The sequence below is a fragment of the Gadus morhua genome, chromosome 9 (genome assembly GCF_902167405.1).
Source record: "Gadus morhua chromosome 9, gadMor3.0, whole genome shotgun sequence".
NCBI lineage: Eukaryota > Metazoa > Chordata > Actinopteri > Gadiformes > Gadidae > Gadus > Gadus morhua.
In genome coordinates, this window is record NC_044056.1 from 23,936,554 (window position 1) to 23,949,304 (window position 12,751).

Below are 12,751 nucleotides of genomic sequence, written 5' to 3' on the forward strand. Positions count from 1 at the left end.
GTACTGTCGGCGGTGGAAACGCGACCTCGAAACTGAGCTGGGCTATACCGCCCCCTCCCTACTGGACTGAGGCGAACCGAACCGTACCGCACCCTGCAGTGGAAACGCGGCACTAGACTTCCTAAGAGCAGGAGGCAGCCAGATCAACTTGTGACCCGACTGTCCATGTTATTATAGACCATGGTATTTGTCTCGTTTCCATAAAGAAGAGGCCATTAAACCAGTTATTCAAAACCTAATTTGTTTCCCTCCGCTGCCTACAACCCAGCCAAAAAATATGTTATTCGCTCTTTCGCTATAATTTCGGTCGCCTGATGTGGTGTAGTCTCTTGCTGTGGATCGTCTCTAAGCAAAGCAGCAAGCTCGAGAATCAATGTGAGACAAGGCAGTATCACTCGAGACACAACATTTATTCAGATCAACAAAGCATACCTACAGATCGTCCAAGGGAGATAACGCCCCTGACTAATTATTTCAGTAAAGTAGCCTATACGAGCAGAAACGCGGTTGCATACGCGGTTTGCGCACCCTTCTCCGGTGCGATCCGGCGTATGCATGTTGGTCGCTGTTTCGGACCCTGCATCCCGCTGCTTATCTAGAGCTGCAGCGGCCTCCCACAGCAGCTCCGCCACAGTCTTTTCCGCCACTTTCACCTTATTACTATGTACGTCAACCCAGTCAAACCTGGCACAATGCTAGGCATAGAAAAGAAAGTGCTAAGTGCTAGGTCGTGGATGATCAGCTGGTCTGACGAAGTGACGTAGTTCCCGCCCAGACGCGATTGGCTGATACGTTTTGCCGCGCTCCGTGTGTTGCACAATTCAAATGACATTTCAATCCGCAAAACGTTTTGCAAAATCTTTTGCAAAGCGTTTTGCATAATCTTTTGCAAGACGTTTTGCAAAATCTTTTGCAAAGGGATTTGCGGATTCAAATGTCATTTTGAAATTTGCACCACACGGAGCGTGGCGAAGTGCAATGCGATCACGGGGACACTATAGCTTTTCAATTTGAATAAAGGAACTCAAAAAATTTGACAAAATGTTATTCTACTTTTATTTTATTGTTATAACTTTTGCAAATCTTATTGATGATTTCATTGTCACTTTGCATATTAAAATACACTTTGAATGACGTATTTACAAATTACATTATTAAATTGCATAATGAATTGTCAATTGCATAATGTAATGTCTTATTGAATTGAAAATTGCAAATTGCATTGCCATTTGAATTTTGCTACTTATATGCTTCCATAGAGTACTATGCCGAGGGGCGCTTACAACAGAAAGTATAAAATAGTCCTAACAGACTTACATCCACTGGAGAATATTCGATCGTAGCCGGTGGCTCCATTACAAGCACTAATCCATCTTGATCTGTGAAGTTGATGAATTGTCACTTTCAGGTTTACAATCCAGTTGCCAAAAAAAAACATTTGGAACATATGCGCTGTGGCACGCAAACGGTTTGCATGTGTTACTTCGAAGGCAAACAAAATCTGAAATACAATACCCTCACATGGCCCCTGACTCTCTGAGGAGGTACCTCAAGGTACCCCCTCTATGGCAGGGCGGGCGCCCCGAATTGATGTCTATTAACATCTCCTCCACCGGGGTCAAGACAATTTGAGGGCCAGATCCAGTCTGCCGACTGTTTTCACGATTGGCTTCAAAAAAGGGCTTATTTACTTATTTTAAATTTATACCAATACGATGGTGGGAAAAGCTTACAAGTTTGTATGTTTTTATACTTCATTTTTACTTGATCCGCTGACTGCTTGGGAGCTATCGGAGTACATCTTTTTTTTTAGAAGAAAAGGGTTATGTGGTAGGAACGTTAAGAATGCTTAACTGGGATATTTATAGATTTATGGCTTAAATATTAAGGACCATGCTTTTGACATGTAACTAACGCATTTACGCGGTCGTTTACGAGAAAAGGATCACGCCTCTCATTCATCAATAACGTTGCTGGCTAGCTGCAGGCCGGTGTAAGTACCATATCGGCTCGGCTTCCAGATCGGCTCGGGGTCCGTCGTCTGCTGATTACGTCACACAATAGCTATCTACAGCAATAAGGTTTTTTATGGCTTAAATTAAAGAGCCTGTAATGATCTTTCATTTTGAACATAGACCATTCCCAACCTATCTGTAGGGATAGTTTTCTTCTAAAAACAAAACATCCCTCGGAATCATCTTGGCTGTTAAGATAAGCCGTCCGTGTTGCCAGATTGGGCACATTTTCAGCCTGATTTGGCTACTTTGAATCACGTTAGGCTGGAAAAACGGGACATATGCCCAATCTGGCAACACAAACCGAAACTAGACATAGACCTGCTCGCGCTCACACATGTGCTCGCTGTTGCCTCGTGGTTGCTATGACTACAGCCAGAGCTACAGCACAAAACAGCCAATCGCAACTGTCCGACATACAGCCAATCACAATGCATGCCCGTTCAAGCGTACAGCCAATGATATTGTGTAACGTAATCAGCAGACGACGGACCCCGAGCCGATCTGGAAGCCGAGCCGATATGGTACTTACACCGGCAAAGATGACGCTATCTGACGCTATCGTATATTGTCTCCTGCTCGGGTTGAGGCATTGGGAAATATGGATGTTCCTTAAAAGTGAGGAGGGCATTAATATAAGTAGCCTATGTCAACATTGCGCAGACATCTGAAGTCATTTGGACTGTTCAGGAGAAAAGCCCAGTCGGACCTGCGACAAGTGGCTCTCTTCCTGCAGGAGCAGTTGAACCAGTACGGGATGCTTCACGGATACAAATTGTATCCACATGTATTAATGGTGCTGTCGATAGATTTTCCCGTATGGTCATATGGCTACATGCTTACACCACAATAAGCAATCCCCGTGTTATTTCTGGCTACTCCCTTGATGAAGTGGAACCAGTTTTCTGAGAGATGCTACATTACCGGGGGCCATCCCTATGTTCCCCGTTTTTCCCAAAAAGGGTCCTATGTTCCCCTGTAGCCATACATACCGGGGAGCATAGGACCCTTTTTGGGAAAATCGGGGAACATAGGACCCTTTTATGGGTAAAGGGTCCTATGTCCTTTTCTGGGAAAAGGGTCCTACCTATGTTCCCCGCAATCTATCAATCTTTAAAGATATTTAAACTTTGACGCGACATTCGCGTGATGACAGCCAATCGGCGTTCAACAGACTGGCCACTGAGTGACATGTGTAACGTAACAGCCAATTATACAACGGGGGGCCTAAATCCAGCGATCTGATTGGTTCCTAACTGTTGTATAATGAGCGTATACATAACTGCTATGACTCCCGATCATTTTGTGAAAGTATCACTCCGCGCCTTGAAGTGGAAACCGTTACAACCGTTGTCTCGGAGGGACGCTAAAGTGTGTTGCATAGCGACCGTCGTGCATTTTGAAGGCAGCCAGGAGGGACTACTTTTTGGTAGTCTTTAATAAAACGGCTACTTTGACTTTCTTGGTTTCTTTTTAAATGTAGTGTGTCTATGACTTTCGTTTCGCCATAACAGTAACCGTTGTATAAAAGCAATAGATCACTTCAGTCAGTGGCATGTGCTCATTATACTACTGTGAAGGGGGTCGCCGGCCCTCCGCTGCGCGTCGGGTCTGGACAACGCCCGTTAACAGTGGTATAATGAGCACATACCACAGCCTGGCGTGATCTATTGCTTAAATATACAACGGGGGGCCTAAATCCAGCGATCTGATTGGTTCCTAACTGTTGTATAATGAGCGTATACATAAATGCTATGACGCCCGATCATTTTGTGAAAGTTTGCATATCACTCCGCGCCTGGAAGTAGAAACAGTTACAAAGTAAAACATATGAATGATGTGTAGAGGGTGTAAATGTTGTTACTCCGGGAGTGAGCAAGGCGATGGAGAGACTAACGAAAGCTTAGGCACACGGCGAGTGAACTGCTCCATAGGATAAATTGCCGGCGAACCGCTCTAGCCGAGCCTTCTCTCGGAGGGACGCTAAAGTGTTTGCATAGCGACCGTCGTGCATTTTGAAGGCAGCCAGGAGGGACTACTTTTTTGTATTCTTTAATGTATTTTGTATTCTTTAAAGTCAAACAGCTACTTTGACTTTCTTGTTTTTTTTTGTAAATGTACTGTGTCTATGACTTTCGTTTTGCCATAATAGTAACCGTTGTATAAAAGCAATAGATCACTTCAGTCAGTGGTATGTGCTCATTATACCACTGTGAAGGTTTTTTTTAAATAATTTAACAACTGACAGGGTTTGCCTTTACTATGAACATGGTATTTTAAATTTGAATACATTAATTATGTGACATACTGTCACAGCCAATATTAAAACCAAATCTAATGTGGGCAGTGGGACAAAAATTCTATTTCCCCACAAAAACAATATTTTATTGATTTGTATAATAACAATTTAACTCATTAATTGGAAAAGAGCTTGAGGTAAGACGTTTTCTGAACAATAATGCATCGTATGAAGTTAAACACATAATGCACTGCTGTATTAAACTTTTAAGAGCAGCAATGTGAGGGGCCAGCCACATGCCCTTTAAACCACCACAACAACAACATTTCCACTTCTGGGTTCCACTGAACAATTAACGCGTCAATATTCGAGGGGCTTTGGCGCATCAAATGATGGAACAAGCATCCCGTACTGGTTCAACTGCTCCTGCAGGAAGAGAGCCACTTGTAGCAGGTCCGACTGGGCTTTTCTCCTGAAAAGGATATCTGATTTTCTGAGGGAATCGTTGAGAAAGCTGAAGAAAATGTTTAAACGTTACAGTAAATCATCTAATTTAAACTGCAACACGGACCGAGTTCAGTGTGACACCGGCACAGATAAATAGTTAAGGAGTTTACCTTTCATATGATAATGATGAAAGATAAGCAACTATAGAATCTGCTTTACTACTCTCAAGACACGATGAGGAGATAATTTTAAGACATTTTGATAACTATGAGTTCACATTAGATGGCCTTGGAAACCAGTTTTTAGCTATTCAGATTTGATTTAGTTTTGGATGATGAAATAAGCAATTCAACTGATAGGATTGGATTGAATGTCCGTCGTTGACGTTGTGGCTGATCACTATCAATTGGGAAATTAATAGCAAGGAGAGCCATTTCCTGAACAGGCTAGTCGAGCCTTTCCAAGTGTGGTCTACTGCCTTATCCCACCTACCAGAACCTCTTCACTTTGACACATTCCTGGTCTAGGATGTCCATGGATTCTGTTTCTGGAAGACCGCACCTCTGCTCTTCATTTGGTAGCCCACTTTGTAAATAAATATTTTTTCTTTCATCAGAGCCCTGGACCAGCTCTGCCCCGAAAATGGTCTCCACGCTGCTGCTGCTCTCACTAAATACTGGATTCCCATCATGCATTTCACCACGTTTCCAGTCAGAGTGGAACAAAAACAATAAATCTCCCCCTGGGTCATTTCTGCAAATTTGACCCTTTTTTGTTCTCCTACTCACTTTCCCATCTGTCATGTCTAACCCCAGTTACATTGTTTCCAACCAGGATCCTGATTTACCTCCTGCTTTTGGAAGGATTTCTGTTTTCTCTTTTGGCGTCTATTTTTCGGACTTCCATCTCTAATCGAAAGGCCAAGGAGCCGACCCCCTCCATAATAGGTGAGTCAACCCTTTAGAAATATCCTAACAACACGTCAGTGGCCTACTGGTCTATCGGCTCTTTAGGTTCCTCAGACTATCAACCAAACCTTCTTGAAGTTGGGGGGTTGGAAATCCATTCCTCATTAAACCGCTAGACGTACATGAATAAATTGTGAGGCAGAGTCTAAACAGGGGCGGAGATCCTCCCATGTTTATGGAAATGAGGACTCAGCAATGCTCATCGGGACACAAACACCAGCAATGAATAACGGGTGTGTGTACTATCAAGATAAATAAAAATAATTTTCAAAGTAAAGCGTGCCAAAGTAATTGGTGTTTACATTGTGAATGTATTTGTGTTTTCCTCCAAGCAGGAGCGATTGCTTCATGTTTTGGTGTTTTTATGGAGGTGTGGTCAAACCGGGTTAGATCTGGTCGGTACTGGTTTGGTCCACTGTGTCAATCGGACCCTTGTGAGACTGTAGAGGTAGACAACAGATGTTGGCAGGAGTGAATCACCCTGTACTGAATATACCACGTCTGGAATACAATGACCGCCGTGCTCCAACACAATACCCACACATAAACAACACAAATACGCCGACTCACATGCTGGCATCCACACACAGACATGCAAATGCCACTTGAATGCTTGCATGACTGCACAAACACCCAAACACCAACACACGCACACACATACACACACACACACACACACAAATAGCACGCTAAGTGCGCAAACCACAGAATAACAACAGAAGCTATCGCACTAGGGTTGCCACATTTTCTTTGATTATGAAATTTGCAGTAACTAGACATACTATTGTTAGTCTGTCAGTGTGTGCCACAGTGCCATTAATCTATTTGTCTGTCTCTCTCTCTCTCACTCTCTCTCTCTCTCTCTCTCTCTCTCTCTCTCTCTCTCTCTCTCTCTCTCTCTCTCTCCTCTCTCTCTCTCTCTCTCTCTCTCTCTCTCTCTCTCTCTCTCTCTCTCTCTCTCTTTCTCTCTCCAATTCATTTCAAATTCAAGGGCTTTATTGACATTTATTTTGCCAAATCAAAACAGTGACAATGATATAAATAACAAAATAATACAAGAAATTATAGTTATAGCACACAATAATAAAGTGATAATACAATAGTAATACAACAACTCTGTAAAAACAGTAATAGTACCTGTAAGAACTAATAATAAGATGTTTTCCTGGTAATTATTAAAAGGCGTTTCACTGGTTTTCCCTGAGGTTATGACAGGAGTGGATGTATCGAACGGCCAATAAACAGCACTTTGGTTTTTCCCTGAGGATAAACATTTCTTCACTGTCTGATTGTGATCCGAGTTGTGGGATTTGTTGGGTACATTTAGGAAAGAAAGCTTTTCACATGCCTCTGTACATAGTACAGTGAAGCAGGAAGTTTGTTTGGGTTTCCAGTGGTCCCTGTGGGTAACCAGCTTGTCCTTCTTGGACTTTGATGAGCACTCTCCAGGCCCAGGATGCTCTCTGCTCTGCAGGCTTCTGAGTGTGGAGTCAGACACGCTGCTCAGATACCTGCTTGTGACCACTGACGGTTTAGGGGCAGAGAACAAACTTCTGGATACTTTTTTGGAGTGTTTTTTCCTTTGGTTTGGGGATAACTGGTTTTGTGTGCTGCCTTGGGCTCTTTAGGGATAGTGAGGGACCTGAACTCAGGACCAGCTGGTGGAGAGGACTCCTACTGGATTTGTGGTGAAGGGTTTGGGGGACTCTATATGCAGGCATTCAATTGGGTTTGTTAAAAGTTTCTAATTGTTTTATATGTTTTCACTGCCATAGCAGGGAATGGTATTCATGAGTGAAACGAGGATCTTCAGCCAGATATGGATTGGGTTTTCAATTACTTATTGGTTTGATTATGAAGTTAATTTTAATATTAAGGCCGAGAATGTTTAATCATATGTTTGTTGTGGTTTGATTGCGTCGAAAAAGAACTGGTCTCGGGGTTCGGTGCGTTGTAGTTCTGCTGGGCGGCCTGACTTTGGTTCAACAGTGTGCTCATGGATGTGAGGTGCTCCTCTGTTGGAAGTGAGGAGTTCTGATGGAGGTGAGGAGGTCCTCTGATGGAGGTGAGGAGCTCCTCTGATGGAGGTGAGGAGGTCCTCTGATGGAGGCGAGGAGGTCCTCTAATGGAGGTGAGGAGGGCCTCTGGGTGTTGCCGTTGCTGATGGAGCTGGACCAGCTCCATCTCAGGGAAGGTCTCCTTCTGAGGGCTATGGTGTGGAGGGCCTGGCTCAGAGGGGATGGCCTGGTGGTTCTCTGGGGGCTTGTCGCTGGACGGGGCTGGGTCTGCTGACCTGGAAGGGGGTGCTGTGTCATTCTGGGAGCTGGTGTCACTGGGAGTTGACTTCTCCCTCTGGGCCTGTTCATTTATTGCATTAAGGTCTGATTCAAGCTGAGGTTCCCTCGGGACCATTCTTATAAATGTTTACTGTGAACGTGATATTATCCTGGTCCTCTCTTTTCTTAATCTTCCTAATCTTCAGTTTCTATTTGTTCCATATTCCCCATCAGAGTTGTAATGGTTGCTGATTGCTGTGTGCCAAGCTGTGTGCCTCATCTTCTCCAGTAAAGAGGATGAGGTTACTCCTGACCATCTTTATAGAGGTTGGAGAATAGATCCTCATCAGCTTGTGTTTATACAGTTTTCTGCTGCTACCTTAAGCCCTTCTAGTGTTCAGATCTGCCCCAAGTCATTATCCAAGTAAGCTTAATAACACGGGAAATGTCAACTGGCTTGTCCCTCCATCCCTCCACCCACTTTTGAAAACCCCTCTCGGCCGCTTGTACCCGCAATCTCGTCCTTTCGGTCACCACCCATCCTTCATGTCAATAGGTGAGGGTAGGAAGGAAGATCGACTGGTAGATCGAGAGCCTTGTCTTGCGGCTCAGCTCTCTTTTCGTCACAACGGTGCGGTAAAGTGAATGCAATACCGCCCCCGCTGCTCCGATTCTCCGGCCAATCTCACGCTCCATCGTACCCGCACTCGCAAACAAGTCCCAGAGGTACTTGATCCCTTCACTTGGGCTAGGGACTCATTTCCTACCCGGAGTAGACAATCCACCAGTTTCCTCCCGAGAGTCATGGCCACAGATTTAAGTTGACATTAATAACGATCAAACAATCATTTGAATGCATTGCTTCAGCGTGCTAAGGTAGGCTTAAGTAGCTTTGGGCTATGTAAGCCCAAAGCTACAGAAATGGCATCTGGCTGCATCAATTGGTCGTTCTGTCTGCAGCAGGGAGTGAGTGGAACTACCGGGACTTCAGAACTCGGGTTAGATTAAATCGCTTAAAGTTCAGTCATGTGTCCCGAATCGAGAGAACAGTTTCTCTGACCTTGTTCCGTGGGCTGCCAGGTCTTGACTTGAGTCACTTGTTGAAAGCAATGGTTCTCTTTCTGTGTTTTGAGCGACTGATTCATCGTATTGGGCCTCGTGAGCAGTACTCCGAGGTACCAGCTAGTGGGGGTATGGCAGTATGAGTTGGTAAAAGTCTGGGATTCATGATCAGTTGGAAGGTCAACAGGCTGATCCGGTAAAGACCAGACCCTACAAAGAGTCGTTCACAAATATGTGTTCGCTCATTTTGGCCCATCATTAACTGGGATGCATATTCTAATGTTTTGAGCACAATTCATACACATGAAGTCAGTGTGTGACTAAAAAGCAAGTTGATTAAGTATGGACAACTAAAGAGCAAATACTTTCTCTCTCTCTCTCTCTGTCTCTCTCTCTCTCTCTCTCTCTCTCTCTCTCTCTCTCTCTCTCTCTCTCTCTCTCTCTCTCTCTCTCTCTCTCTCACTCTGTCTCTCCTTCGCTGTCTCTCTCCCCCTCCCCCCCTCTATTCCTGGAAGTTGATTTGGAACCAGATCCAGACAGTGAATCAGTAGTTGACGCTTAAAACAAACGAGATGTGGCCTTGAGGAACATTCTGCAGGTTAGTTAACGTTTAGACCGTTTCACACGAGGCTCACAAACACACACACACGCTTAATTGCGAACATCCTTCCACATCCACTTCTAACCCTTCTTTGGTTCTCCTCCACAAAGATATACACGCACATACACACGCACACACACATAAACAACCACATAAACACAACATCATTCAGGTGTTCAAAGGTTGTAAAAAGAAAAATCTCCCTATGCCTCGTCCTGTCTTCTGCTTCTCCTCCTTTCCCTTTTCCTCCTGCTGCTCCTCATCTTCCTCCTCCTCTATCTTCTCCTCTTCATCTTCCCTCTCTCCTCTTTATCCTCCTCCCCCTCCCACCTCCTTCTCCTCCTCCTCCTCCTCCTCCTCCTCCTCCTCATCCTCCTCCTCCTCCTCCTCCAGGAGTAGCTCTACTTGTCGGTCTTGTTGGTTTAGTTGTGTGTGTCCGGACTGTGTGTGTGAGTGTGTGTAACTGTGTGTGTGTGTGTGTGTGTGTGTGTGTGTGTGTGTGTGTGTGTGTGTGTGTGTGTGTGTGTGTGTGTGTGTGTGTGTGTGTGTGTGTGTGTGTGTGTGTGTGTGTGTGTGTGTGTGTGTGTAGCTGTGTGTGTAACACTATGTTCCTGGTAGCACCTCCAGCCTGGGCCAGGGGGTGTGTTGTTAAGGCTGGTGTGGAGGCTTCACACGCTGGCTTACCGCATCAGTGTGCGTCCCGTTGCGAGGTCTCCCCCACAGCTTGGCACAGCCTTACACCCCCCCAGGGGCGCTCTGACAATGGTAGGGGCAGAGCGAACACCACCAGCATTTTCTCATTTGTGAACCATAAAAAGTCCCATGTAATTTGGTGGTTAACTTTAACGGCTGACATTTGAAATCCCTCCTTTAATCGTTTACACATTAAATGGGTGACATGTCAGAGCTAGCCATGAGGTCATCGCATGAGGTCACCGCTAGCTGCTACCGTTGGCCCTTGCCTTGCTCTTTGTAACATATATATATATAATTTCGTTTTTTTAACAATTTATACTTTTTTCTTTCTTTTTTTTTAAATAATGCACATCTCACAGATTTTGTTCCTTCAACGGGGGTTTCACCGCAGAAGTTGATGGAGGAACAATGTGAGGAATGTTTCTGAGGTTCCCAGGGGATCCTCCACCACAGGGGGAAGGGTGTGTTCACAGGGCAGGTAGGTCCTCCCCCCCAGGGTGGGACGGTAGGTCCTCCCCCAGAAGGGGAACCGTCTCCAACTGACCCTTCAGAAGCTTGCTTGCTATATGAAGATTGACCCGCCCATGCACTGGTAGCGTGAGGCTGCAGTGATTGTGGTGTTGCTGCCTTCCTGTTTCCCTTTCCCCGACTGGGTACGGTGACACCCTGAGCCCCCGCGTGGCCTGCTCCAGACGGCGGTGTTGACGGCTGTGGCCGGGAGCTTTATGGATGGAGGCACGAGGCGTCCATAGCTGCTGGTCTCCCTGATCCATCTAAAGACCAGTCTTTAAAAAACAACAACCCAGACGGATAGGAGCCACATCGCATGGCCGCACCTTCCAACGGCAGCAGCGCGCCGACGTGGAGAGACGTGCTGCAGGCACAACATTCACCGTGTTTAGTTGGCATGGTTATACAGCTAAAGCCTCTCATGGACGGATCATTATATACGCTTCTACAGGTTTCACGGCATCCACATGAGCCTTGACGTCATTGTGGGGGTTAGGGTTAGGGGGTATACCTGACCTACAGGAGTGGGGGGGCTGCGTCACCAGTGGGGGGCCTGCGTCTCATCCTCTGAGTTCCATCCATCCAGCATGGCAGAATATCTGTTGTGCTTGAGAGAGAGAGAGAGAGAGAGAGAGAGAGAGAGAGAGAGAGAGAGAGAGAGAGAGAGAGAGAGAGAGAGAGAGAGAGCGAGAGAGAGAGAGAGAGAGAGAGAGAGAGAGAGAGAGAGAGAGAGAGAGAGAGAGAGAGAGAGAGAGAGAGAGAGAGCGAGAGAGAGAGAGAGACAGACAGAGAGAAAGAGAGACAGAGAGAGAGATACAGACAGACAGACAGACAGACAGACAGACAGACAGACAGACACACAGACACACAGGCAGACAGACAGACAGACAGAGGGAGTAAGAGAGACACAGAGGGAACAAGAGAGACACAGACAGAGAAAGAATGAGAACGAGAGAGAGGCAGAGAGAGAGGGAGGGAATTGGAAGGATATGGGCTAGAATGCAAGAGTAAGACAGATGAGTAAGAGAGAGTTTTCAGTGGTCATTGTCTTTGGCATAGTAATACTACACCCGACCTATCACAATCCAGTAGTTCTTATACGCAAAACGATCATCATCAGTTTTTCTTTCTCAAATAACAAACTCAGACATATGTTATGTTGGTCGTTCCCAAAACAAGCATCAACAATGAACAATGAACAAAAATGTAACACAGAAATATCACTGTGACCTGTAAAACCGTGGTGGTACTTTAACCCAGATATACACATACAGTATGAAGTATCTGTGTCGCTCTGTCCTTTCTCTCGGGTATGTCATTCATGTTTTTCACTCTCTCTCCCTCTCTCCCCCTACATAAACACAAGGGCAAGAAAGCTCTGTCCCGATGCTACAACTGTAGATGGCAGCAAACAACTGTGGCCCCCTCACACCAGAGACCTTTCCCTGTGAAACCGCTGACACGCCGGGAAACCATTAATCGCTTGTGAGTGCCCTGTGTTGGGGAATATAAACCTGCTCCACTTCAGGGAAACATCTTCCCCACTCGCACCGACAGAATACTTTAAAGCCGCCGGCCGCTGCTCCTTGCCAAGACAAATGTACCTCGACTTCTCTGGTTGCAGTGAGAGCGATTAGTGAATGACTCGAGGTCACTCTGACCCAGGCTGAACCCTGCAAGTCTCGAGTCTTTAGGTAATGGAGCATTGGAACATTAGCCTTGGAGGAGCCAACCTGGTAGAGAACCCCCAATCTCTCACACCAGCCTCAAACAGTGAACGCACCCTTCTCTCACACCAGCCTCAAACAGTAAACGCACCCTTCTCTCAGTCGTCCTGGCAGCGTGTTATCTGTGTTTTTGTTGCTGGTGAAGACGACTGTTTCACATCTCCCTGCTGCGAGCGCTGGTGTCTCACGGCCTGCGGACCGACTTCAGGA